The sequence below is a fragment of the Pseudomyrmex gracilis genome, unplaced genomic scaffold, assembly GCF_002006095.1.
Source record: "Pseudomyrmex gracilis isolate BER0280 unplaced genomic scaffold, ASM200609v1 scaffold_43, whole genome shotgun sequence".
NCBI classification, from domain to species: domain Eukaryota; kingdom Metazoa; phylum Arthropoda; class Insecta; order Hymenoptera; family Formicidae; genus Pseudomyrmex; species Pseudomyrmex gracilis.
The window spans coordinates 252,463-278,240 of NW_018020627.1; the positions used below are offsets into that span (position 1 = coordinate 252,463).

The 25,778-nt window shown below is 42.6% G+C and overlaps 1 protein-coding gene across 3 annotated transcripts in view; it reads left to right on the top strand.

Annotated features, from left to right (window-relative positions):
- Positions 1-25,778, top strand: part of LOC109853107 (zinc finger homeobox protein 4) — a 307,047-nt gene that overhangs the window by 139,185 nt on the left and 142,084 nt on the right. For all 3 annotated transcript variants that reach the window (XM_020424878.1, XM_020424879.1, XM_020424881.1), the window contains one exon: positions 19,292-19,327. The gene's annotated coding sequence lies outside the window, so the exon portion shown is untranslated. The remainder of the gene's footprint in view (positions 1-19,291; positions 19,328-25,778) is intronic.

Below are 25,778 nucleotides of genomic sequence, written 5' to 3' on the forward strand. Positions count from 1 at the left end.
AGAGAGAGAGAGAGAGAGAGAAACACGAGAGGAGAAAAACAGTTCGCGAAACTCGAGACATTCGGTCGTTGATCGCGGTAGATTTTTGTATAGCGTCAAAATTTCGATCTCTTATTTTTGTCCGGATGGTTTAATAATCTTTGTCATTTTTTTTTTTTTTTTTTGTTCCTTTTTCCCATTCGCACGGAAATGAATTCCCGGGGGACGTACGAGGGGCGCGATTAAAATCCGAGAGAAGGACCGAACAGTTCGTTTACGATCTTCCACACTCCGCGATAGCTCCGGTGAATTTGAATCGAGCCGTTTTACGACGTTATCCGAGAGGATATTCTAGCTCAGCTTTTCAGTAAGAAAGGTAATTAGCAGCGTTGGTCTCTCTCGTCATCTCTTTTTGCCGAAGGTGTGTAGTAACGCGGTTGAGTTATGCGGAGTATTTCAGCGAAAACCCCGAGGAGATTACGGACACGTTTTTCGAACGTAAATATTAAACACAGAAGAGAAGAAGAAGAGAAGGTGTTTGAGATAAGAATTGCCACATTTTAATCTGGATGCTCGCGAATATTTTAACAATCACTTTAGCCACTTTTTCTAAAACGTCTCTTCTTTCTCTCTCCCTCTCGCTCTGTCTTTTTAATATCTTCTCGAAGTTTTATTTTTATTTTTATTTTTTTTTAAGTGGAATGTCGATACCCGCGCTAATTTCTCGAAGTGAAATCCAAACGAGTGGATGCGATAGTGAAAATACTGTCACTCGTAATTAGCGAAAATCCATTGTTTTTTTTTTTACAAGCGGTTTGAATCCCAATCGTGAGAAGCGAACGTGTCACTCGTTCCGAGTAAATAATTACACTACTTGCGAAAACAAATGTTCATTATTGTAATTTGTATCTTTGAGTGAGTTTTCCGTCGCGGTTTATCCGTCGTGCAGCCTGTGTGTTCTAATATTAGCTTGTAGAGAAAAAAACCGTTGTGTGTAAGAAATCACCACCTTTCTTCGACAGGGGCTCCGAACCTGGAATCTTCACGCTCGCTCGCTGAGAGAGACCGGTGCTCTACCGGTTCAGCTATCGAGACATCAGACGCGCGACACTTATTGCAAAACCATCACTTGTACCGGATGCGCTCCGCTCGCTCCTCTCGCGCGAAAATATTCATTCCGCGCTTCTGTTGCAGAGTGAAAATATTCACGCGCAGCGGCATCCTCCGGTAGATTGCAGAAGCGGCGGTTTTGCACAGAATGGAAATATATTCACTCTGCAGCCGAGAGAAAAGTGCGAGAGAATTCATTCGCTGCGCGAGAAAAGTTATCTCGAGTCGCGATTCGACAGTCACTCAATTTTTCGAGTGCATTCTCGGAAGAAAATTTAGAGAGAGATCGCAAACATCCCCTTCTTGTATCTTGAAGCGGGATTCGGGATTCCAAATAAAGGACTCGCGTGCCTCTAAGAAGCAAACAAATCATGCAAAGTAGCACGCCGGAGATTCTAACTCGGTAGAAGAGAAAGCAAGAACGATGCAAATCGCGCTCGTCCTCGTGGCGGAATTCGAATATGATTCAAATGCAGTCGCGTGTCCTCGGTTTACATCCTGGACGCGCGCGCGCGACAGGATCGCTCCGCGCGCACAGGATCGGGGAAGAGAAAAATATTCAAATTCGTCGCGCGCAGAGATTAGAATTAGAATCGACGTTTCGTCGGACACGTGTCTGCGCATGAGAAATCACCGCGCGATTCGAGAGAGAGAGAAGGTGCGTGGCTCGCGTGGACGGGGAGGAAATATTTAAATTTTGACTGTGTGCGACACGAGCCGGATGTGTGATGCCTTTGTCGTGTGGTGTTTGAACGAATGATTTATGTATCTGAGGTGCATGCTGAACGACTCGCGCGTGTTCTCCCGTGCCAGAGATTAGCTAATTAAAAAAAATTTACACATCCAGCTGTTATTTTAAATACAATTTCCTTTTTTTTTTTTGCTCGGAAGATCAAATCGTATAAAAATAAATCCTCGATAATTTGTAATTGAGAATTGTTTGTGTCTTTTAATTGAAAATATTTAATTTTTATAAATTTTGATTTGACATTTTCATAAATTTTGTAAATTTATTTTATACACGCGATTTTTATGGAAAATAAAATTGTTATAATCGCGCAAATCTAATTTTGTGCGAAATTCGCGATATTCGCGAACGTGCCAAATCGTATCAACAGCCGACAAAGGTGCAAATTTAGAAGTCACAACCCCCCGCTCGATCGAGAATAACCGTCGCGTACGAGGACAAAGCTTCTATATATCGACGATCTAGTTTCGAGATCCTGAGTGTCGAAGCATTTCGTTCACAAAAGGACGCGCTACTCCGTCAAACCCTTTCACATGCTTGTATGCAAATTTCAGATCGCACGCGACGTCATACGATATGATGTCGCTTCCGATCTTCCCCACTGCGAGGACGAATATCTTTTCGGTGCAGTCAAGTACCGAATTTTGTCAGTCCCAACAGCTATGAATGTCGGTTTTTTCTTTCTGAAAAAACAATAAAACACCATTAGTAAAATATCACAGTTGAAGAGTACGGCTCGAGAGTCGTTAATTTTTTTCTATAGAAAAGTTTTTTTCATTTGTTTCTTTGTATCTCTCTTTACCTGCAAACATTTTTTTTGAAACTTTTGCATTCAATTCTAGAACAATACTTAGTCCCAAACCTTCAAAATCTGAACTTGGAAAGACCAATAAAAACCCTAATACGGCTGCTTGATTTGTTTTCACTCCAATTCCCACAACCGTAGACGCGCGAGTCCTTTTGGTTTCGAACACAATCCCAGGACCTGAATCTGACCTAGACAGATATGTGTCGCGAAGTTTGTCATTCTCCGATTGCTCCATGCGATTGCCCTCGATGAAGTGAATACGGTTCGCGGCGGATCGGTTCTTCTCCTCCGTGGTGCTGAATTAGAAGGTGGATAAGGGGAGAAGGGGTCTTTGGGGTTTATACGAATAAAAAAAAAGAGAGAGAAAGAGAGGAAGAAGAGGGGGAGCGCCCCTTTTGAGACAATAATAGAAACAGTGCCCGCGTACCCTTCACAGGTCATGATCCAAATACCTTGAAATACGTAATACACGACGAGCCTTTTTCCAACGAGCTCCTCTTCCTCTTTAGACTCTCATCTCCGCTCTACCTTTTTGCTCCCCCTTAGATACAATTAAAGTACGTTGCGGTCTTTAGAAGGCCCAGCCACCTTCGTTTGTCCGTCGATTTATGCGTCGTATATGCGATTCGAAAGGGTGAGAAAGGAAATCTGACGCACTACCGTACAGTGTGAAGTTTATCTCCAAAGACGCTTGGGGAATTGCCCAGGTCTATACTCAAATCAGGTCAACGTCCTGATTTCTTCTTCTCAATCATTGAAACATCAGTTCATTGTGTTTTCCCTAGCGTATCCTTTGCCACAACCTTCTTCAACTAACAAATAGAGAAGCCGGAAACATCATCTTAGAAATTTTAGAACAATTTTTTCCGACCTATTGAAAATCTAGAGAGAAGAAATATTCGACGAGAGAAAATGAGATCTAGAGAATAAAATTGAGCTGGACGTCCATTGGAAATATTTTTCTATTTAATATACATAAGAGTTATGCAATTGTTATTGTTACTTACCCTTCTAATTAAAAACTTTTAACAAATTTTGTTTTATGATTAAGCAAATCGCGGACTGTTTGTCCGTATATTTTACATATTATCTTCCACATCGAATGTCCCGGCGCACGAGTATTGTATTTTCGAATGTTTGTTTATTCATTCGAGAGTGTCGAATATTGCCGTCACCGAATTGACAGCGTTCTGATAGATAATTTGTTTTCGATGATAATTTTTTTATTTTTATCGAGGTGTCTGGATCGAAGACTTGTGACATTTGCGAAGCTGAAAAAGAAAAAAAAATAGAACGACTGCTTTTGAAAATTATACATGTCGCGCGAGAGTTGAAAGTCGGTTTTTATTAATATATCATCGGACCGCGCGCTTTACATGTACTAATTACGTTACGTAACGACCGGCATTACCGCGCTAATTGTAGCTGCAGTTTTCTCGGTTATCGATCGATCGCGTTCCGCCAAAGTAACTAATAATAACGCAAATTAAAAACTACAAAATAGCGTGTTCGTTCGTCGCGCGTTAATCGTTCCACATTTTTGCTGGAATACATAAAAATTATTCTTTTTCTGAAACTGTCCTACTCTGTCTTTTTACATGTTATATCTTACTGTTAAATTATTATTCGTCGTATTTTTTTCCTTGACAAATTATCCACAGCTGAGACATCGCGTAATTTCCTGTCAGAGATATTTGTTTTTATTTTTTTTTATTATTTCTTATCTTTCTCAAGAATATTTTATACACACACCTGACATTTTTGTCTTAAACACAAGCAAGTATATTGACTATTTTTTGCTCGGCAATTGCTTAATTAAAAATTTAAAAATTGTAAAAAATTCTCTTTGCGAACAAGAAATATATAAGGCCTTACGAGCCATACGCAGGATGTTTGTGCGGAAACTGTGCGTGTATATATATATATATACACATGTAAATTCTACTTGTAAATTTTTACAAGTGAGTGTTTTTTTGAGTTGAAAACTCAATTCTTAAATTCATACGGGATGCTGGATTTGCATCTCACATATGACAGACCCCGGATACCCCCTAACTAATTTTAAAATATTATTTAAAATTGCGAAAAAAACTCCTTGGCCAGGAGTCGAACCTGGAATCTCCGGCTTTCCGTGCCATCGTCTTCCCTGTTAGGCCACCGAGGCACTTGGAGTTAGTCTCTTTTTATTTTCTCTTTGCGAAATTTCCGGATTCCCGCGTGCGATCTTTGCCAAACATTTTCTCACTTCGCAGCAATTGTATATACTGTAAGATTTAGCGTAACGTAAACTACCAAGTTGCGCTTGAGTAAACAATTCATTTTTTCTTAAAAAAAAAAAAAAAAAAAAACTGCATACCGATCGTTACGAAGCGCGACGACGGAAGTTTGCCGTTCAATAGCAAAGTCGTGGGAAAACGCGTGAGCAAATCGAGAATGAAACATTTTTCGCCGCATTCTTCCATAATTCATCTTCGCCAGTCTTTTTTCTATTCCACCCTCGAGCCGCGCTATTCATTCGAATTCCAGGCGGCTTCTCGCAGGTCCGAAGACGCGGCACTTCGTGCCTCGTGTGTGTATATTCTCGATACTCTCCCGTTCTCGCGTAACGTATCCAAACGCGTATGTACGTACGTATATCTCCCCCCTCTTCCCCCGTGTATTTGCGCGCATTTTGCATCACCGCTGCGACTATAGCCGCGGCGAGTAGCGGAACCGTAGGCGTTCACATTATATCGCGCGAGCGTAATATTAAATTAAAATAACGCATTGCCGTTTCGCATCGCCGCAATCTTATCTCTTCCCGCTTTAGTTTACTGTAATAATCGTTAAATGTATCGCGCGCGCGGAATTCTTCGCGCGCATCTCGCGGCGAGAAGTAATCAGATGAAAAAAATTTTCCAATCGCGGTGTAGATATACACCGACTCCCGATTCGCATTTGCGTTATCAGCTCGCTAGTAAATGAATATATATATATATATAGGCAGTGCGAGAAGAGACACCTTCCGGGCGCGTGTGTATAAATAGACAAAGAATACGCGCGAAATATGGGAGTAAAATATAATAAAAATAAAAAATACATAATATAAAAATTATTTGTTGTTTTTTTTTTTTTTTTTTTCAATTTCAGAGAAAGAATATGGTACGCTCGTTTAGTAAATTAACGAAGTAACATGTAATCTGGGTCAGTCGCGAGCAAAAATAAGATGTCAAAACATTTACGTAATATACTTCTAATTTTTTTGTCAACATTTTTAAACATTTTATTTTTGCTTACAATTGACGTAGATCATATGTTTGTTTCAATTTTACTAAAGATATATTTTTTTTTAACAACCATACAATCGATATTCGATTAAAAAGAACTGCTCTCTGTTCTGCGCGTCTGCACATGAGCGTGCGTCGAGAGAACTATCGTCGAAGAGCAGACTAGATACGCATCACTGCTTTTTTCCCATCGTCCCGGACGATTCCATCGGCACAATCGCCAATTCAAATTCGAACCTACCACCGGAGAGGCCTACGGGCGACGGTTTGCTGCGGATCCGTAACGCTTCCGTCAAGAGCCGCGAGAGCACGGCTGCGCACGTGGATTCTTCGAAATTAATGAGCCGCGAGATTCGAGGCTATTTGCGAGGAGGCTCATCCGAGCTCGACGATCGGTTCCCTGGCAGTTACGCTAATTATCCGCGCCGCTAAACTACGTGGCGGAAAATGCGCGCGAGCTCCGTTCTCTCTTTCTCGAATAATAATAATTTTTCGTTCGACAGTAACGAAGCGAGATAATGTCGCATACACATTATCGTATCGGCTACGTGGATACGTTTGCTCGTTACAGACCAACGTATTTCGAGAACATCCACACACACACACACACACACACACGGCCGGGAGAATACCGCAAGTAATCTGCAATAAGTACAAAACAGAAACTTCGATTATTCGAACGACTTCTGTCCGCGGGCGTGTGCATGCGCGCACGGACGTTAGATCGGTATCTCAGGAGGGAGAGAAGAAACGAGATCGTAGTACACGCGCAAGCCGACGCTGCGGGCTTCGCGCGTACTGTACGAACGTCGGAGAGAGATTTTTCTAGGTGTAGCTTCCTGCCTGACGTCACAATTAGCCTGATTATAATTACGCGTTTAGATGAACGGAGAGAAAGAGAGAGAGAGACAGAGAGAGAGAACGCGCGCGGAACGGAGAGGCGCGTATTAACGGCGTAGCGAACGACGGCGGAGCTGACAAGCGGGATAATTAGGCTGGACGGGACAGGACGTGCGCATTAATTAATTAGCCCAATCTAAGACCACTTCGCTTATTGCCGGTGCGCGCACGATAACTGGACACGACCTCAAAACCTATCCGCCGCGATTTCGAAAGCGATACGTCGCGCTAATGCAGCGCATTTCAACCGGTTGTGTGTTGTGTCGCTCGCGCTCGCACGCAACACACGCGCGCAAGGCAAAACCGTTAATTTCGTGGGAGTGTGTGTTATTGAGGTTTTGTGTCACCGGTAGATTTCAAATGGAAATTCAGAACCTCGTTAACTCAACGGAGTTCTCGTTGGTCTTTTCTGCGGCGTGAAAGAATGTTTTTATTCCATGCAAAAAATATTTTATATACGGTGTTTGGCATTAAGTCTCGAGTTTGCAATTGGTGTCGTATTTATTATCAGTCTCGAGGATGTATTTCTCTCTGCTATCGGTTATTAATACTCTCCCAATATTAAATACGTTAAAACAAAAATGTTGTCTTTTATTGAATTTGCGATAACGGAGATGAGGCTCGTAAATCCGTGCTTAAGAATCTGTACAGCCAGCGGGTAGTAGACGACTTCGGATACGCTCCGCGTTTGATTTAATGGGCTTTAACATCCTAACGGAGGACAATCAAGCGTGAGGTCCGCATTGCGGCGTCTCGGTTTCTACGCGCGCGAACCAGCCATCAAGCAACGAGCGTTCGGGAGATCGGGGTCTTTAGTGAGGTCACGGGCCGCCCCTAGCTACGGGTTTCCCCTGCTGCGCTCCCTGCGAAAAATAATTAATGTATGCTAACGAATGAGAAGCGTAACGGTTGGCGCTCTTAAATCCGCGTCATTGACTGACCAAGAGTCCGTAAGTCCCTTCTACGAACGAGCCTCCACCTTCTGGCAGAACTTCTCTCTTCTCTCGTTTTTTCTTCTTTCGCGCTCGATTGGTTCGAACAGTTAAAACCTGGTTGCAATTCAAGGGGTCGCCAATGTGTCTCCTCTCTCTCTTTCTCTCTCTCTCTCTCTTTCTCTCTCTCTCTTTCTCTCTCTCTCTCTCTCTCTCACGAAACGAGAACACAAAAGTGCGAGAAACCGAAAGATCGAGGTCAGATCCGAGATCTTCCTCACGGAAGACGCATAATTAATTTTTACGAATAACACAACGTCAAGAAAGAGCCGGACGTAGAAACAAAGCGTGTCAGATAAAAATCACATGTTTATTTCCGTTCAAAGGTTGTCTAGCCGCATTTTTCTCCGAGTTACGTTCGCTTCGATTTTGAACGAAATTTGGAACGACGCGTCTCCCTACTCCTCCACTCCGAAAGAAGAGGAAACACCCTGTCGTCGCGACGCGGTGGGGGCACGCGATGGCAATTTTATAACGAATAAAATTTTAACCGTCTTATAAAACCCGGCAAGTGTGCACTAGCAGTCTGTAATACGAGCTGTATATCCGCATCGTGTATTTCGTATACTTGTACAACGCGTCTCGTAGTACATAAAGTCTGTCTCCGTCCGTCGTACTTTCTCGATCTCTTCTTCGTCGGCAATCCTTTTCCCACAAACGCATCTTCTTTGTGGGTACGACGATATTTATTATTTGGTATTCGCCTTCTTTATTATTTCGCTAACGTCCTGCGCGATTTTAACGATTCGACATTATTGTGTAGCGGTTTTGATAATTTCGATATTCCTCGAAGAGTTTACGATGTGAGGTACAAGCGTGCGAGAAGCGATACGGAATAATAGTGATTATCTCGCACGTAAAACAAATTATGAGCGAAAACAGATCGATGAAAGTACATTTCTGCGAGAGTTTTGCAATTTTTTATTTATTCTCACAGAAAAAAAAAATTGTTTTTATTAAAACAGCGAGAAAATTAGTTACTATACGAATTTTTTGTTTTGTCAACAAAACGTTTTGTTGATAAAACAAAACATTTGACAGATTCAGCAAATTTTTCTCGCTAGTCACGTAATAGCAAAATTTGTTTTTGTACGAGAATCTGAAATTGTTACGTTTTTTTTATTTGCATCACATCCGAGCGTTAAAGATTTGATTTATTCGTAATTGCGAAAACCTCGAAGATTCGACTTAGTCGTTAATTCATTACTTTCCCAGTGTTTATTGGCACACGAGCGATTTTTAATCGCGGAGAATAATGAAGAGACGATCTCGAGTCTTTCAACTTTCCAACGCCACCTGGCAGGCAGTTAGAATCGAATTAAGAGCCCCGACGGTGTGTGCGGCGTGCTTTTCATACACGAACTCGCATTGCCGCTTTAATGATATTTCGGAATGTAAAAATGCCCAGACCAGCTATAGACTCTAATTGGCTGACCAGTTATTTCTCTCTCTCTCTTTCTCTCCGAAGAAAACTTCGGTAGCGCGAGATTAACGTGTACGTGTTATCCGTCTTTCCTTCAGGCCAAGAATCCAAGTAAATAAGGCTAGTATCCTTATTTACTCGCGATATCCTGCGTTTTATACGTACGCGCGTACGTGGTTGCACGTATACTTACAATGTGCTTCCATTCGAGACACGGAATAGCCAAGGGGGTACGGTAATCTCTAATACGACGAAGACGCAACATCAAGATAACGCCGTTGTGCTCATAGTTAAAGTCGATAGTCGGGAAATTTCTCTTAACTCGACGTAATTATTCGATTTGGAGAAATTAAAAAACAAACAAAAAAAGAACCAAAATTATAAAACAGTAACTTTTTCCTCAACTCAACGGACTCGATACATTTCGATGATCAATAATTGCGCCTCACTTTATAGTGATTAACCCTAATCTTTTGTAAACCCTGACATTTATGTGCGACGCGATTTTTTATAAGTCAAAAAAAAAAAACATTGCGAAAAATGTGTGAAAATTCTGAAAATTTTATTCAACATTTCGAATTGAGAAAACAACATTAGTTTTTTGATATTTTTTTATTATTTAGAAATTTTCCTACGTAAGTAGTTTTTAAGATATTTCACTTTCAAAAATCGCTTGGAAACTCACACACAAGTTCAGAGAAATAGGATTAGGATTAATATATTACTTGATCGATTTTATCTTCACTGTCTGAAACACAACGCGTAACATCGAACTCTGTAAGTCTATATAATTTCTTAATGACGTGTATCGAGAATCTCCGATGTGTTAACAAACCGCAAATAAATCAAATTACATTGACATAAAAATATCTTCACCGACGCAAATTGCGGATAAAAACTACTGCTTGTTACAAAACAGTTTTTTTTTTTTTTTTTCATCAGATGCGCGAAGGATTAATTCCGCAATTGAGCCGGCTGAGTGCGACGAACTGTCTCGCGAGCGAGGATGGTTTTTAATGATCGGCGTTTAAATGACGTGTCGTTAATAAGTTTCTTCGCATTCTTACCCGCGGACTTACGTAGTAACCCGACGCGCCGGGCATTAATGTCCGGAGACGAGATAATAAATTTTTCCGCGCGACGGAAGAATAAAATTTGCGGCGTACGTAATGCACCTGCGAGAAATGAGAGGCAAAGCGCGATCTTCTACAAACGCCGTAAAATCTAGAGACGCCGCTTCGCGCGCTCGCAAGGCGATGTGTGTGTGTGTGTGTGTCGTGAAATATTTATCACTCGCTAGTTGATTACGTTTATTTACGATTTCACTATTTATTTATGTGATCTACGCGCTCAAGGAAGAAATTGACTCATTCGGTCATCGAATCACGCAGCGACCGGTGAAATCACGCGCGACTCGTGACTAACAGTTTCTATATTCGCTATTAACCCCATCCGGGTGCGGTCATGAGGACTTCATTGTTTTTTAATTTTAAGACATTCCGCGCGTACTTCCTCTGTCATTGCCGCTACGTTTCATTGCAAATTTTTATGTTCTATTTCCTAACAAACGAACATTTTTGAAATGTATAATATTTACGTTAATTGCTTATATATGTGATTATGGTTAGAAAAGACCTGTCAATTACAATGATTTTTTTTTCGATTAGAAGGGTTGATCTCTTTATCCCTATCCTAAATACATTTTTTAAGGAAACGGTTATGTTTTGTTTTTTATTATTTAGTAAACTAACTAAAGAAATGTCACTCAAAAAATGTCACTCAGTTTCTTTTCGCTTTCTTCTTTTTTCTTTTAATCTTTTCTATTATTTATTATCATCTTTTCTTATTATCTTAACTAATCCTTCTCTCTCCTGCTGTCCGCATATGTTTTCACATCGGTGAGATGAATAAGAAACTTTCTTTCATTTTATTTTATCTATGTAGAACTCTTAAAAACATTTTTAGATGAAACATCAGAGATGTTATTGTTTTTTTTAGTGCGCACAATTGAAAGTACAAAGCGCACACAGCACGAGCAAAAATATTTAAAGAATACTAAATACACAAGTAGGACAAAAAAAATTTTTGATCGGCTTTTTGTGTAAATTTTCATGTAGATTTAATCTCTAATTTATCCGTAGGAATTGCTGTCTTACGATTTTAAATCTCAAACCACGGTTCAGTGATTTCGATTCTTCGAATAATCTTTCGAAGTCGCAAACAGGCACACTTGGGGAACAAGGGTGACCTTCTTCACCTGGTAGCTTTTCTCCAAAGGGAAGCGCGTCTTGTTTACACACCTGGATGTTGCGTGTGAATAGGTCACACAATAATGGTCAATTTACACGCGCTCGCACACGTTACGGCTACTTTTTTACACCGTTTTCTTTTGAAAAACAGATTGCCGCCGCGCGAGAAAAATCTCCCCGAAAAAACGAACGGTCGTTATTTTTCAGAAGGTCGCAATTACTCAAATATCGCGGAAGAAGTTCACAATGGAAGAAACTCGCGATAATCTCGATATTTCGCGATGTTTCTCTTTCTGTTTCTCTCCCGCGCGATTAACAAACGCGGTTATGACGTATTAAAGAGAAAGTTCGTACGCAACGTTTCGCATAATTATTTCGAATCTTCCTCCGCGAGATTAGAAAATCGCCGCTTCATTCTTGCGAGGTGAACGGACGTCGCCGTATTGAAGTCAAATGTTAACGCGCGCCGCAGATGCGAAATTATCAGACCATTAAGCGATTATCGCTAATCGATTCTTCAGGTGCATTACTCGGCTTTGAAAAAAAAAAATAATAAAAAAAAAAAAAATTATGGCACGATGCACACAAGACGATCGATCAATTATTTTGTTACTCCGCGCTTGTAATGTACTAAATTATGTGCGCGCGTGCTATATAATATGTAAGTGCAGTTTTTTATATATATCGTATAATTTTTGTGTAATTAATTTTTTTCTTGATTGCATCAGTTGTTTTTTCAAAAAACAGTTTAGAAAAAATTCGTGACGGTCTTACAAAGATCTCGTCACAAAGTTTCCATTGTGTATTTTGTCTCGAGTAGGTGTAGAAAATTCCTTTTTTCTTTGAAAACATTTTCGTTTTCTTCGATCAGTTGAAGAAAGAAACGTCATTATATTACGGGCACGGGCGATGTGTGTCCGAAGAGAATCCCGCTCGGATTTCGTCTCGAACCGCACCGCCGATCGATCTATCGATCGTTACAGCGGCGATCGGAACGCTGCATGCGCGCGGTACGCTCCGGGGAATTGGCTTCAATCTAAAACAAGCCGCGGACACGGCCTAATCACTACGGGGATATTAGCTAATCTCGACCAATTAGACGTAATGGCTGGATTAAGACGGGTCGCACGCATGCTAAAATTGAATATTATATAATCCCCGGACGGAACCATGCCATGTTTCCCACGTACGTATATATCGCGAGCGCGCGGCCGTCATTAGTCTACCTACGATCGCCATCGTGTCTACGCGCGCGCGTGTGTGTGTGGGACTCGAGGAAAACGAGACTAACGATCTTCCACGGCGAGCGATTTTCTGCGTAGCAGGACGCGAGGAAAACCTTTGTTGCGTCGATGCACGCGAGCGTCTCGCGATTCCTCCCCGCTCGAAGAAGCTTCGTGTGTTAAACAACGTGTGATGCGGTCGCGGGAAACAGACGATGTTATTTCTCCTGTCGAATAATAAACCGTACGGATTTATTGAAAATAATTGCAAAATAATAACATCGCGAATTTCGTTCCCGTTTATCCTCCTCGGGTTCGGTATCGAACTATCGCGTGCGCGATAGCATTAAAATTTACACTTTACAGGAATTATGGTTCCTCGCCCGCGGGTCTTCTCGGACTCGTAGGAGTGTTAACAGGTCAACCGTAAAGTGAAAAATGAAAGAAGTAGATAATCGCTCGGCGAGCGATCGTGAGAGGTGGCGCGCGTGTAATAATAAGAAAGGGAGAGAGAGAGAGAGAGAGGGAAAGAGAGAGAGAGACATGTGGAACACGTTAATGTCTACAAAAGTTAATTATGGTTATAAAGACGCACGATGTATACGCGCTGCACGAGGAGAGTTCAGCGTAAACAATTACCGCGCGAGCAACGTCGAACACAGCGAAACACACAATTCGTAATAATAGGTTAGATCTCTCTCCCGCCGCGAGTTCCAGATAATAACTCCTAATAATTGATCACATTGACATCGGGAAGGACGTTTCTTTGTTTCGCGGTCGGTCGTCTTCTCTTCACCGTGTGTCTCTCTCTTTCTTCTCGCAGAATCGTCGCTAATTATTGGAAAGGGATTAAAAAAAAAATGGTAAACCCCCCTCCGTGTTTGCTCGGAGCGCGCCGTTTACGACATTTTCTCTCCTTACGACAAATTAACGTCGCTTCAAATTGATCTAACTGTGTACATCTCAAGAGAAAAGTGTCACACTCGAGTTCTCACAAAAAAAAAAAAAAAAAAAAAAACGGTCGTTGGTAATTTCTCGGTTTTTAATTCCCTCAACAAACGCGCGTTACAATATTAATCGATTCTCACACATGTGACGGTGTGTTTTTGTTTGCCGACATATTTCCAACGAAAGTTTCGTGAGAGTATCTCCCTTTAACTTGTGATATGTAATGATCATATTATTAGAAGACAGGCGCGCGCTTTCTTTCTCTCTCTCTCTTTCTCTACTATCTCTCATTATTGAAAGACTTCGAAGATCGTTTCATCAGAGCCGGCGCTAACAAAGAGTCGACTCGGCAAACACATGTGCCGTCCGTTTCCGGACCCACGATGACGGAAACCTTCGGTGGATTCGTGAGAAAGCAAGTTTGTATTGTAGGCTCGATTATCGCGCGATTGTAGTTCCTCCCTTAAACACCAGATAAAGAAGAATTTTTCGTAAAACATCTGTGTTTGCTTTGAGCGACATCGCGCGCTGGAGTTCGTTTAAGCCACGCAAAGACAAACGGCGACAAGGGCGACATTATCGATTTGTTCGTTGATAATCTTTTGATAATCTGAAGAATGTGTGAAAATAAAGAAAAAAAAATACCTACGCGAGCGTAGGATTTCGTTCGTATCGGGGAAGGCGCGAACGTCTCGGAAAAGTTTCAATTATTCATACGAGAAACTGGCAGCGCGGCGGTTTTAAGTAGCGTGCCACGAAAAACGGCGAAGAAGACACTCGCGTGTAACGGCGCGTGTTTACGTAAAAAAAAATCACGTTTCGCTTATTCCGAAAAAGATTGGACGAAAGGGGATGTTGTGTTTCGAGAAATGAATTGAGAAGAAAATTTAAATGACGCGACTCGGAGATGTGTAGAGCGCGTGAGTTCAAAGCTTCGCTCCCGCTGCGCCGAGTTCTCAACTACGCGACCGAACGAAGCGGGAACGTTGAACTCGCATTAATTCCCGAGCTTGACTTTGAAAACCAACTATAACGCATCGGTTTAGAATCGTTCGTGTTCTTTGTCGTCTATCGGGCCGACGCTCTCTCGCCAAGTGTTCTTTCTTCGCGGGAACTTTATGCGGCGCGAGCACAGCTACGCAACCCTTGAAGAATCTTTTTTTTTTTTTTTGCCATCGATCTCATTCTGATTAGCTGCTTCGCGTCAAAATCGCTTTTCTGTATTTCGAAAACGCTTCGTCAATTCTGGAGTTAAGAAAAATTCCCGTCTCGCGGGAATCTCTCGCGCGGCGTTACCCGAAACGCGTAAACACGGAACAAAAATAAAAAAAACAAAGGAGAACATCGAGAATTCGCTCGCTCGGTGGAGTTTGCTGACCTTATTCGCCGAGAAAAGATCTCCCGAGCATGTCGGGCGCTTTGGTCGCCGGGTGGTTTGTCGGCGGTCGAACGACAAGCGATCCCCAAACATGGGGGGACAAGGCCAACCCTCGGGGGTGGTAGGCAACAAGTGACCACAGAGCAGACATACACGAACAACAGCCGTGAGCGCTTTTACTCCCCTTTCTCTATATTTCTCTTTCTCTCTTTCTCTCTCTCTCTCTCTCTCTTTCTCTCTCTTTCACCTTCGTCAGCCGGTCGTTCGTCGACGACAATCGATATATCGACCGTCCGCGGAAACTCGACGTTATGTCGAGCACACGTGAGAGTAAGAACGTACACGAACGTGTGCCGGTAAAAGGAGGGAGGGAGGAGAATCGAAGGGCGAGAGTGGTTCCGGTGCCTTACGTGGGTTGCGGTAGGCCAGGACATCCGTTCATCCGTCTTTCGTGCCCTTCGAAAGTCTAGTATCGATAGCGAGCTCTTTCTAGCCACGAGCCGCCACTGCTGAGATAAAATCGAGATAAAATATCGTGTCGAAAACATATCAAATAAAAAAAAAAAAAAAAAAAAAAAAACACGTTGAACTTTCAGGTGATGTGCTTCGTCCTGAAGAGATGCATATCCTGATCCTGAAGTTAGCAACTTTAGTCGTTTATTTTTTTTAGATTTATTTATATTTGATTATTTATTTACTTGCAAAATAGATGGCGGAACAAAGCACAAACAAAACTAAACAAACGAGCTAAAAACGAAAAATAAATGAGAATAAAACTTAAATAAATAATTATTACAGGAAGCTTCGCGATTTCTAACAAAACTTCGTTAAACATCCCGTGAAGTCTTTTCCTTATCCTCAAAGATAAATAATCAATTTCCCTCTAATTCCCCGGAGGAAACAACGGAGAAATCTCACGCGAGATCCTCTTACGTCTTGCTTAATGAGGAGACCGCGTTGCGTAAATTTTGGTTACTGACCAAACAACCAAAGGTTGTGCAAGAAGATGATAGTGGATGAGAGCGTAAAGAGAGAAAAGGGAAAACGAACGAGCCGTGGCGGGAGAGCGCGGGAAGTTGGACGGTAAAAGGGTCGAAAACCGGAAGTTCGTTAGCTACGCGGACGCAGGGGGAGGACGCAGTGTGGCCGCCGGCTAAGGGAAAACACTGCCCCCGCCACGGTATTTCTTTCGGGTTTTACACGGCGGCGTCTCGACGTGGCAATGTTTTAGCGTATTGATCCGTTGGTGGTTTAGTCGAGTCTCGGTGGTGAGAGTAGCAGCGCGGCTGCTAGAACACGGGGGTAAACGATGGTGGGATGGTTGCGACGAAGGAGGAACGGTCAGCCTGAATGTAGGGAAGGAGGGTGGAACGGGGTGGTAAAAACTGGACGGCGGGCACTTACTCGCTCATAATCACCCCCCGAGCCACTCCAACCATCACCCTGGCGTTAGTGCCATACTGCACTCCCACACTAACGGGTTTTGTTGTGGGTCTGTGCGTACGCGCGCGCGTGTTTGTGGTGCGAGGGTAAACACACGAACAGCCGTACGTGCGACGATTAGGAGCCGCGTGCGAGCATTAGCTCCGGAATACGGTACGTGCGTTTCGAGCCAGGTTTATCGGTCGATCCCGAAATAGGTTTAACAAATTGATATTTTTGTTGAGAAAAAAAGAGATGATAAGAGCGATGAGAGAAAACAAAGCTCTTAGACGCGAGACATGGAAGAAAACACTTCGAGCGAGCGGTTTAACAACTCGTGTCTTTTTTTTTTTTTTTTATTCGGCGGAACAGTTCGAACATTCGATATTACGGGGCGCACACATTTCAGGTTTTTGGACAATTCCATTGAGTCATTATCCTCGATACCGCTCCCATTTAAATATGCAAATTTGTCCAGTGTCTTTTGTCAAGCCGAAGATAGATCTCTAAATGAAAAAAAAAAAAAAAAAAAAAAAAAAAAAAAAAAAAAAAAAAAAAAAAAAAAAAAAAAAAAAAAAAAAAAAAAAAAAAAAAAACAGGAAAAAAAATTACAGCTTCGAGCAAAGTAGAACACAGTTTTTATCTTAATGGCCTAATAGCTTTGCCTCTCTTTTTTCTTTCGCAGTAAAATTTAATGCAAGAGACCCTTCATAATAATGGGGATATAACAATGATACCGGGGGCAGGGAATCATAATTAACCCCACGAATCAACCCGGCCATTATCATCCCCTTCCCTCGATTGTAATATCGTGCACGATGATGGACTTCGGGGGGAGAGCGAGTTGCACCTCGCGCGAAGCTGAAAAACTTAGCGATTTTTCCACATAAACAATCGTTCGCGCATCGCCGCATTCTTTCTCCGTCGTTTCTCCATTTTCGGAGGACGAGGCGTTGCATCACACCGACAACTGACTTTCACACACACAAACGATCTTTACACGCGATCCCGTCGAATCTCGCGCCTCGATCTCGTCTCGGAATTACATCGGCATTGCGGGCCGTGCTCGCAAATTTCTCGCGACTCGCAAAAATTGAACGAGCTTTTTTTTTTCCCCGGGGCGAAGAGCAAACATCGAGCAAACGTCGTTACCGCGTGCATATCCCGCGTTACTTAAAGAAAGGGTAGCCGATTCCCGGAAGAAGTTACGAGTTCGCGGCTTCGACACGGCGACGCGAATCGATAGAGACCGCGCGTCCCAAGCAAAACGCGGGGGTATACCCCCTTGTAGCACTCGGTCGGGGGAGGAAGAAGGAGAGAGAAAGAGAAAGAGTTACCCCTCTCGTTACGTATGCACACCCTTAAATAATTGCGGCTTGTTCGCGCAAATTATCCCGGGGTTTCCGCGCGTTCGGCCAAAGTAAAATATAATAACACGGCTGTGTGGCACGTCGCGCGCGTGTGCGTGCACGTAATGCGAGTGTCTTTCTCGCTTCGTCGTCCGGACGATTTGCTCGCGCGCGAACGCCAACAGGACCTCCCCATTTGTGCGCGTCCTATCGCTTCCACGTAAGTGCGTTTTAGATGTCGGGACATTTACGCAGAACACAAAGTGTAAACCGTGTATGCTCGAGTCTCCCCGAGCTATCGTAAAATTCTCAAGGGGGTAGGGGGGCAAGTAACGAGCCGTTGCGTCGCGATAATCTGCGTTCTCACGCGCGAGTCGACCGAAAAGGATTGGATGATAGGAAAATTGACGAGGATCGAGCGCAGCTGTATCCTTGCGCACTGATAGCACGACGAGATGTGCTGCATAATCGAACTAGAATTTTCCGCTTAGCTTTGCTCAATGTAATGCCTCATCGAAGACAGGGTGACGTTGATCACGACGTAAAGAAAACGATGTAAAAAATTGAAAATTTAACATATGTACACGTTAAACTTTTAATTTACGACTATTTACACACAGATGCCTATTTGCTGTAAACGTACAGAACCTTATATAAAAGTGAGATGCCACTTCCAGCAATCATTTACTTTCCTATTTTTTCTCCCCAGAGTTCCCGGGGCCTCTCCCTCAAATCACACACGTCCGGCATACCGCCGGACGTTTTAGTGGGTATATCTCGCAGAACGAGAAGATACCGAAAATCACTAAGCAGATCACTTGGAGGAGACACCCTCGATTCAGTTCCGCTTTCCAACTCGAAGTGAAAGAGACCACAGCCCGGAAAAATCCGAATCTGTGTGGATTCGAACTCGGAACCTCTTTCCTACCTACCTACCTACTCGCAGCCGCCACACTCAAGCCGCGAGACCACTGAATCGAGTCTATATTACACTTCTCTTTTTACGTGCAATGATACCTACAATAGCGCGTAGGCGGGAGATCAAAATGATTCCGTCTTGTTACGAAATATTAAAAGTTTTCAACGTTATTTTTTTTCTCGTTTAGTAAAAAATATTATGCCATCTAATAGTCATGTGTGTGTGTGTGACATCGCGTGTGGGAGGCGCGTTGCATGAAATCGTGTCACGTTAAATTGGATTTTACCTCACTGGGTCATTTCCCGATATATTCGTTATCTTCGTTAGATCTGTCAGTTTTCTAAACTATACGCCGTATACATCGAGTTTGTTGCGCGACCATTGCGCATTGTTTGAAAGCCCGAGAAGACAGATTACGCGAACGCGGCAATTTTTTCGTTTTTTTTTTTTTTTTTTTTTTTTTTACGATCTATTTGCACAAAAAAGACCCGTGTTTTCTTTGCGTAATAACTCGATGACAGATGTAATTCAGAAGCCGTTAAACTTTTTATTGACACACACATATTGTCTGTTTCAGGACGAGCTTCCAGTTCTATGCTGGCGAATTTATTCGGTAAGTTGGCAAGTTCACAAGAGAATTACGTAGGATTTTATTATTATTATTATTACACAGAAGTCTATCGGTATGTTTTTTTTTTGTTTTTTTTTTTTAACGTTTCAATCTTGACTATCGTTGATGTGAGTCGCAATTCGTATTCGCGCGAACATCGCTCGCACATGTCAACCAATATTGCAAACCTGTTGTGTTCTTCTTTACATTCTCCGATCTTGTATTTTGCGACTGCGAGATTAATGCGCAAACGTTTCATCTCTCAGGAATGGGATCTTGATATTAAATTACGAGAGAGACGAAACGCGCTATGTTACGAACTTGTGCAACGTGCTCGTTGGCGTAAAAGTCGATATACTCGTGTGTTGTGCGAACGCACAGTCGCGTGTTTATCGACCGAGTTTCGCTCGCTAAAGGGTTCTTGATTTTTCCGTCAAACTTTTTCTCCCCCGATCGCAGAAGTGGGTAAAAGCCGGGCAATCCCGTGGTTGGCACGATGTAAACGCAGGCGTGTAACACACCCGAGGTGGTCGTTGGGACGCGCGCGCGATTACTTACTCCGCGCCGGCGAATTAACGACGAATCACCCGATGGGAAAACCGGTTGCCGGTCAAACGAACGGGGCACGCAGCCTAACGACTTCTCTCCTCGGGCCTCAACGGGCATTCCAACGGCACGAGTTCGCCCCGCGACGCGAATTAATGGAAACACGCCGCGGCATGCCGTATGCGCTGATAAAGCGGAACGTACGTCTCTCCTCTATTTTCTTACCTCTCTATCTCGCGTCGTCGTTGCGCGTTCTGTCGCGTTTCGGTATTAAGCAATTCCCGACGAATCCTTTTCTCCCGTTGCAAAAGCGTCTGGAACAGAAACTATACGCGAGTAGAGAAAATTAAAGAAACTCTATCTAAGTATCGTCAAGTTGCGTTTCGAATTTGATAACGTCGTTGCGAAATATAAATAATCCATATCGAATTTAATTCCGAATTAAGAATAAAGTTTGGTATAAGCAATTATTAAATACAAAAAAAAAAAAAAACGCGTTGGTTGAATTGGTTCTGAAATCGACTCTGAACCAATTAAAAAAAAACATGGAAAAAAAACCGGAGACATCAATTACCGCGCTATCGAGAATTTATATGCATATTGAATATGTTCGTGTTTTATGAAGAAAAATATCTTAATTAATGTAATAACGTTGCTTGTAATATTAATCTCTCTGATTCGTATCTTATCGACACGAAGTTTCCGGTTGAGTTAAGTGTTATGGCTTCGCGTTGAAAGGAAACACATGTTTCCACGTGTTATTTATACATTCTACGAGTCGATATGCATAATCCGGTTTTCTAGATGGGGGGAACAAAAAACAAAAACAAAAAACAAAATCGCCGATGCGGCATTCGGAAATGAATTAATTCCGGTGGAATAAAATGTTCAGGTGAATTTAATGGGAGAAGATTCTCCGTAGAGTCCGAGCGCGGTTATTACGTGCGTTCGTATATATACCGGGAATTGAAATGGACGAACGAACGTCCCGTTTCTAGCACCTTGTCCCCTTACGCGATGTGTTGCACGGTGCGTTTTGCGAAATTAAGCGATTCCGCATTCACGCATGAGAGCGCGATCGCTTCTTCGCGCGCGCGCGCGAGTTTGACCGCGTATTACAGCGAAGCAAGACGAAAGAGGCGGAGGAGCCGCGCATAATCGATCGTGAGTGTCTTTTTGCCGCTAAATATTCCTTCCTCGAAGCAGACAACCTTTCAGCATACATAAATACTCGACGTGAGAGCCGCGTTCGCTCATTAATGAAATAACTGACGCCTTTCCTTGTAATACATTGGTCCGTTATATCAATAACTTGAGATTAAAATGGCAGATTCTCCGACTGGAAAGTTGCGCGAAACAAATGGCATACACGCTTGGATGTGTGACTTTTTGGTTTTTTTTTTTTTTTTTTTACATTTGCAAAACAAACAAAAATTCTCTACAAATAGTAATTTATGAGAAATCAAGACATATTTAATGGCACATATATGAAAAAAAGTGCACAATCAATTGCGCAAATGTTAAGACGAGTATAAATTTTCAACTTACACACGTTTGTACACTCGAACGACCAGTCTAGTTTTCTCGATTGCGGCTTTAAATGTGTTTCCTCGGCTAAAAAAATTAAAGTTTCGCTTTTCTGAAGTGTGACAAGGGTTAATTGGACTTAACTTATTATCGGATTCCTCCCTCCTCCCCGAGTTGAGTTTCGCGAGGTGGGCCGCGCTCACGTATGCCCGCGCGACAATACAGCAAATTAGGTTGTGCCGTGTCTTGCCCGAGCGAGACCGCAAGCGAGCATTCCAATGGCACGAGTTCGCCTTGCGAACGCGAATTAAATGGAAACAAGCCGTGGCATGCGCGCTGACAAACCGGAACGTTTGCCATTCCGGGCGTTCCCTCCTCGCCCTTCCGCGCGCGCGCACCTCCCCCGTCGGTTCCGGCGCGTTTCGATTAACCGATTTCGTGTCCACACACCTGGAAAAAAAGTGTAAAGATAGAGAGAGAAAGAAACGTGTCACGTTAACATTTGTAACGCGACTCCGTCGTCACGAAAATGTCAGGAATATTTAAATACACTCGCAACGTAACTATTCGCTTCTGGAATGCTTCTTCTCGTGACATCGTACATACGCGCATTACAGGGATCTCTTTTGCGAGGCTTCGAAACGACGACTTTACATCCGATTTGAATGGCTTTAACGTCGACGTTATCACGTTGAGATGGTGGTAATTTATCGAATTCAATGAGAATTCTCGTCGCCTTTGAAGGTGTGTGAGACTAGACGAGTCTCGCGATCGCCTCGGTCGTTGATTCATCAGCGTTTGATGTGATGAATCAGAAAAAAAAAAATACGCGCTCTCGAGTGGCATCGTCGCGCGGTCTTGCAAAGAGTTTTACTTTACCGCCTAACGACTCTGACGTGCGTCCCGATGGCGCGAGTTTGTCCGACGACGACGACGGAAGAAACATGACGTCACGCACCGTATGCACCGATAAACCGGAACATCCGTTCAACGCACCGTTCTATTCACTTCATGCCTCAGCACATTTCCACATCAAATGATTTAATCCCAACACACTCGAACGAGTCGATTTTAAAAAAGTAAAAATTGAAATGTGTGTGTGTTATTTTTCTTTTTTACAATCTACAATTTTAAACAAACAAATTAATCAAATTTGATATAATTACAATAATTTACAGAATTGCAAGAGAGTCTGACGCTAGTGTTTCCGATATAAAAATCGATGTGCGTGTGTGTGTGTATCAGTTATTTTTCTCGATTTTCATGTACAAATATAAGTTGCTAACAAAACGCCAAGGTACTCCCAATGTCGTCGCGAACAAGCTAACGACTTCTCCGCTTGACTTTAATGGACATTCCACGGCACGATTTTACTCGGTGATTTGAATTAATGGAAACATGCTGGCATCCCATTTGCACCGATAAAGCGGAACGTCCTCCTCGGTATCTCCTTCTTCTCTCTCTCTTTTTTTTCTCGGTCTCGCTCTCGCTCTCCGGCCACGTGTCTGTGCGCTTTCTATCATCTGCGGAACGATTCCAAACGCGTTTTATATCGCGATGCCGGCGCGTTAAACCGATTACGCGTCAACTTTTAGCGTACGCAAAACGCACGGAAAGTCTCGCGCGAGCGCCCATAAGCGTGTCCGCCGCGAATTCGACGTTAAAGCGCGAAAATCGACGTCCGACGATTAGGTTACAGTGCGGGGAAATAATCGATGAAGTTTTTTGTCACGGTTTCCGATCGTTTTAAAATCGTCCTGAGATTTTCCGATGTGTAATTGTGTAAAATATCAGAAGTCAGTCCCTTTGTACAGGATAAATAGATGAGTTTACAAATTTTCAGTTGCCGTCTAAAAACGATAAAATCATCTGTCATATGTAAAGCGGCTTTTTGCTTTTCTATATCTCGAAAATTATTGGAGATATCAAAAAAATGTTATACAAAAGTTTTGTAGTGAAAACATTTTTATTTACTTTTAATAAACTTGTGAAGAACAAATGTTTTGAAAACTTTCTCACAAATCAATATGAAAAAATGTATTTATAAATTTAATAATTATCAGTATTATTTATTTAAAAATGTATTTATTTATACACACATATTTGTCAAGTTTTACACTTAATGATCGTAATAATATACCGAGGGAGAGCGAGAGAGAGAGAGAAAGAGAGAAGAAAATAAAGATATACGCGCGTTTAATGACTATTACACATTTACATGTAAATATAATTATCAAGTCAACTCGTAAATTTAGTTACCTCACAAATTATTCACACACTTTGCGCAGCGGCAATAAACGTTCAAATTCGCGGAGCACATTAATTCACTCAATTAACTACTTTCGCACATATTTATGAATAGATAAACTTGCTCAATCAATGATTTACTGATCGTTTGGCCGGTTTATTAAACATCTGTTCTGTAACGCTCATAATTGCCATTTGAAGAAAAAAAAAAAAAACAGAAGGACAGAAGCAAAACAAAATCAGTCGGAATTGTACCGTTGCGTTGAATCGTACTAGGATGTGCTACATTATTTATAATACGTGGCGGATCGGGAATGGTAATTCGCGATATCCGGGAATGTCGGCCGGAGCTGCTCCGAGAGTCGTTCCGATAGCGATCGTCATCGTGACGATTAATCTGCCCCGGCCGCTAGAAATCGCCAGAGGTGACGTGGCGACAAGGGCGGGCACAGTTTCTACGGCGTTAAATTATTTCTGACGCAAATTAACCGGCGCGAGAGCCGGATAAAGTAACTCTAGCATATCGTGCGTGCGCACGGGCGAGCAAAGCGGAGCTCTCGCCCGAGAGGAAAGAAGCGAGATGGACGACGCGCGCGGCAGTAATCCGACTCACGGTATTGTTTCATCAACGGAAGTCACTCTTTTATTATGAGACACTTCCGGCCCAGCGCGCATCGATGTTCCTGTTTACGAAATATAACACGCCACCGCTTTTACGGAACACTTTCGATGCCGTTGACGATTTTCGAATTTGCGCAGAATCTTTTTTTTTCTGATTGTTGAGAAACGCGAACAAATATTAGCCCTTTTTGCTTTTTGAGTCATCTCATGTGTTTTTCAAACGTCGGACGTGTATGTATGACGCATCAAATAAAATATTTGTGAGACACACCAAAATTTAAATCAAATTACCATTTTTTTTTTTTTTTTTAAGACAAGACGATTTTCGTGCGGCTGGAAGTGTAAAGCGCACGCAACCTTCCGCGTGTGGCTACGTCGTCCACTGTAATTAAGGTGACCACGTTAATTTTTATAATACGAAGAAATAAAAATAAAAAAAAAAATAAAAAAAAGGCAAGCTGCGGAAGAAAATCGACGACGCGCCGGCGCGGCGCGTCGCACCGCGTCGCGGAGCGTGCGTTTCTGTCGCTTCGCTCTGGCCTAATTGCGCACCACGAATTCCGGTAATTATCATAATTGCTCCGGCGGCCCCGTCACGCCCGAATCGAGACTCGGTACGCTCTATAGGCACGGTCGTCCGCGATGCGGTCGCCGGGACCCCGATTCTCGTTTTGTCCCCTCACACTGTGTGTGTTTGTGTTTGTGTGTGTGTGTGTGTTTGTGTGTGTATGAGCGCGATGCCATCGTCGGGCATTTCGTGAGTCTTTTGCACTTGGCAATTTCCGAAAATGAGAACATAATTGCCGTCCACGTCGGAGACCGCATCGTCGGAGAAACTGTATTCTCCGCTCGTTCCACGTAAATCTCGAATTTGTTTCTTGGCGCGTCTCCTTGAGAAAAATTTCCGTGATAAAATTATTAAGTCAAATTTGTCTCACACAAAAGAGAACAAATTTGACTTAACAAAAATCCCGTTGCTTGACCAGATTTAGAGATTTTTTTTTTAATTTTTAGAAAAAATTAAATGTCGCTCTTAAATCGAGTAATGTTGTTACTTTCGTCGAAATAGAAAGATATGTATTCTCTCTATTATTTTTTCATCTGGCTGGCACAACCGTGATACGATTTGTATAATTCATGATTCGCAGAACTTCTCCGCAAAAACGAGACTGACATTTTGACCCCGGCGAGCGAAAACGGTCAAACGTGTTGGAATTAATTACTCGAGCGAGCGCGCTATTTGTACAGCGCTGAGAGAATCAAAAGCGATTGATCAAACGTTGCTACGGAATCGATCAGTCCATAACCTGTGCACGCGCGTTCGCCCCGGGAGTTATAAATTTACACCGGCTATTAAAAGGGATCCCCTCCCCCCTCCCTGCCTTCCTCCCGAACCTTATCGTTCATTTATAACTGTCTGCTATCGTCTCATTAACTTCTCGCTTGCCGGAACGCAGAAATGCGGGGGAGTTGTTCTCGAAATATTCGCGAAAGCCAGAAAAGCAAGAAGACG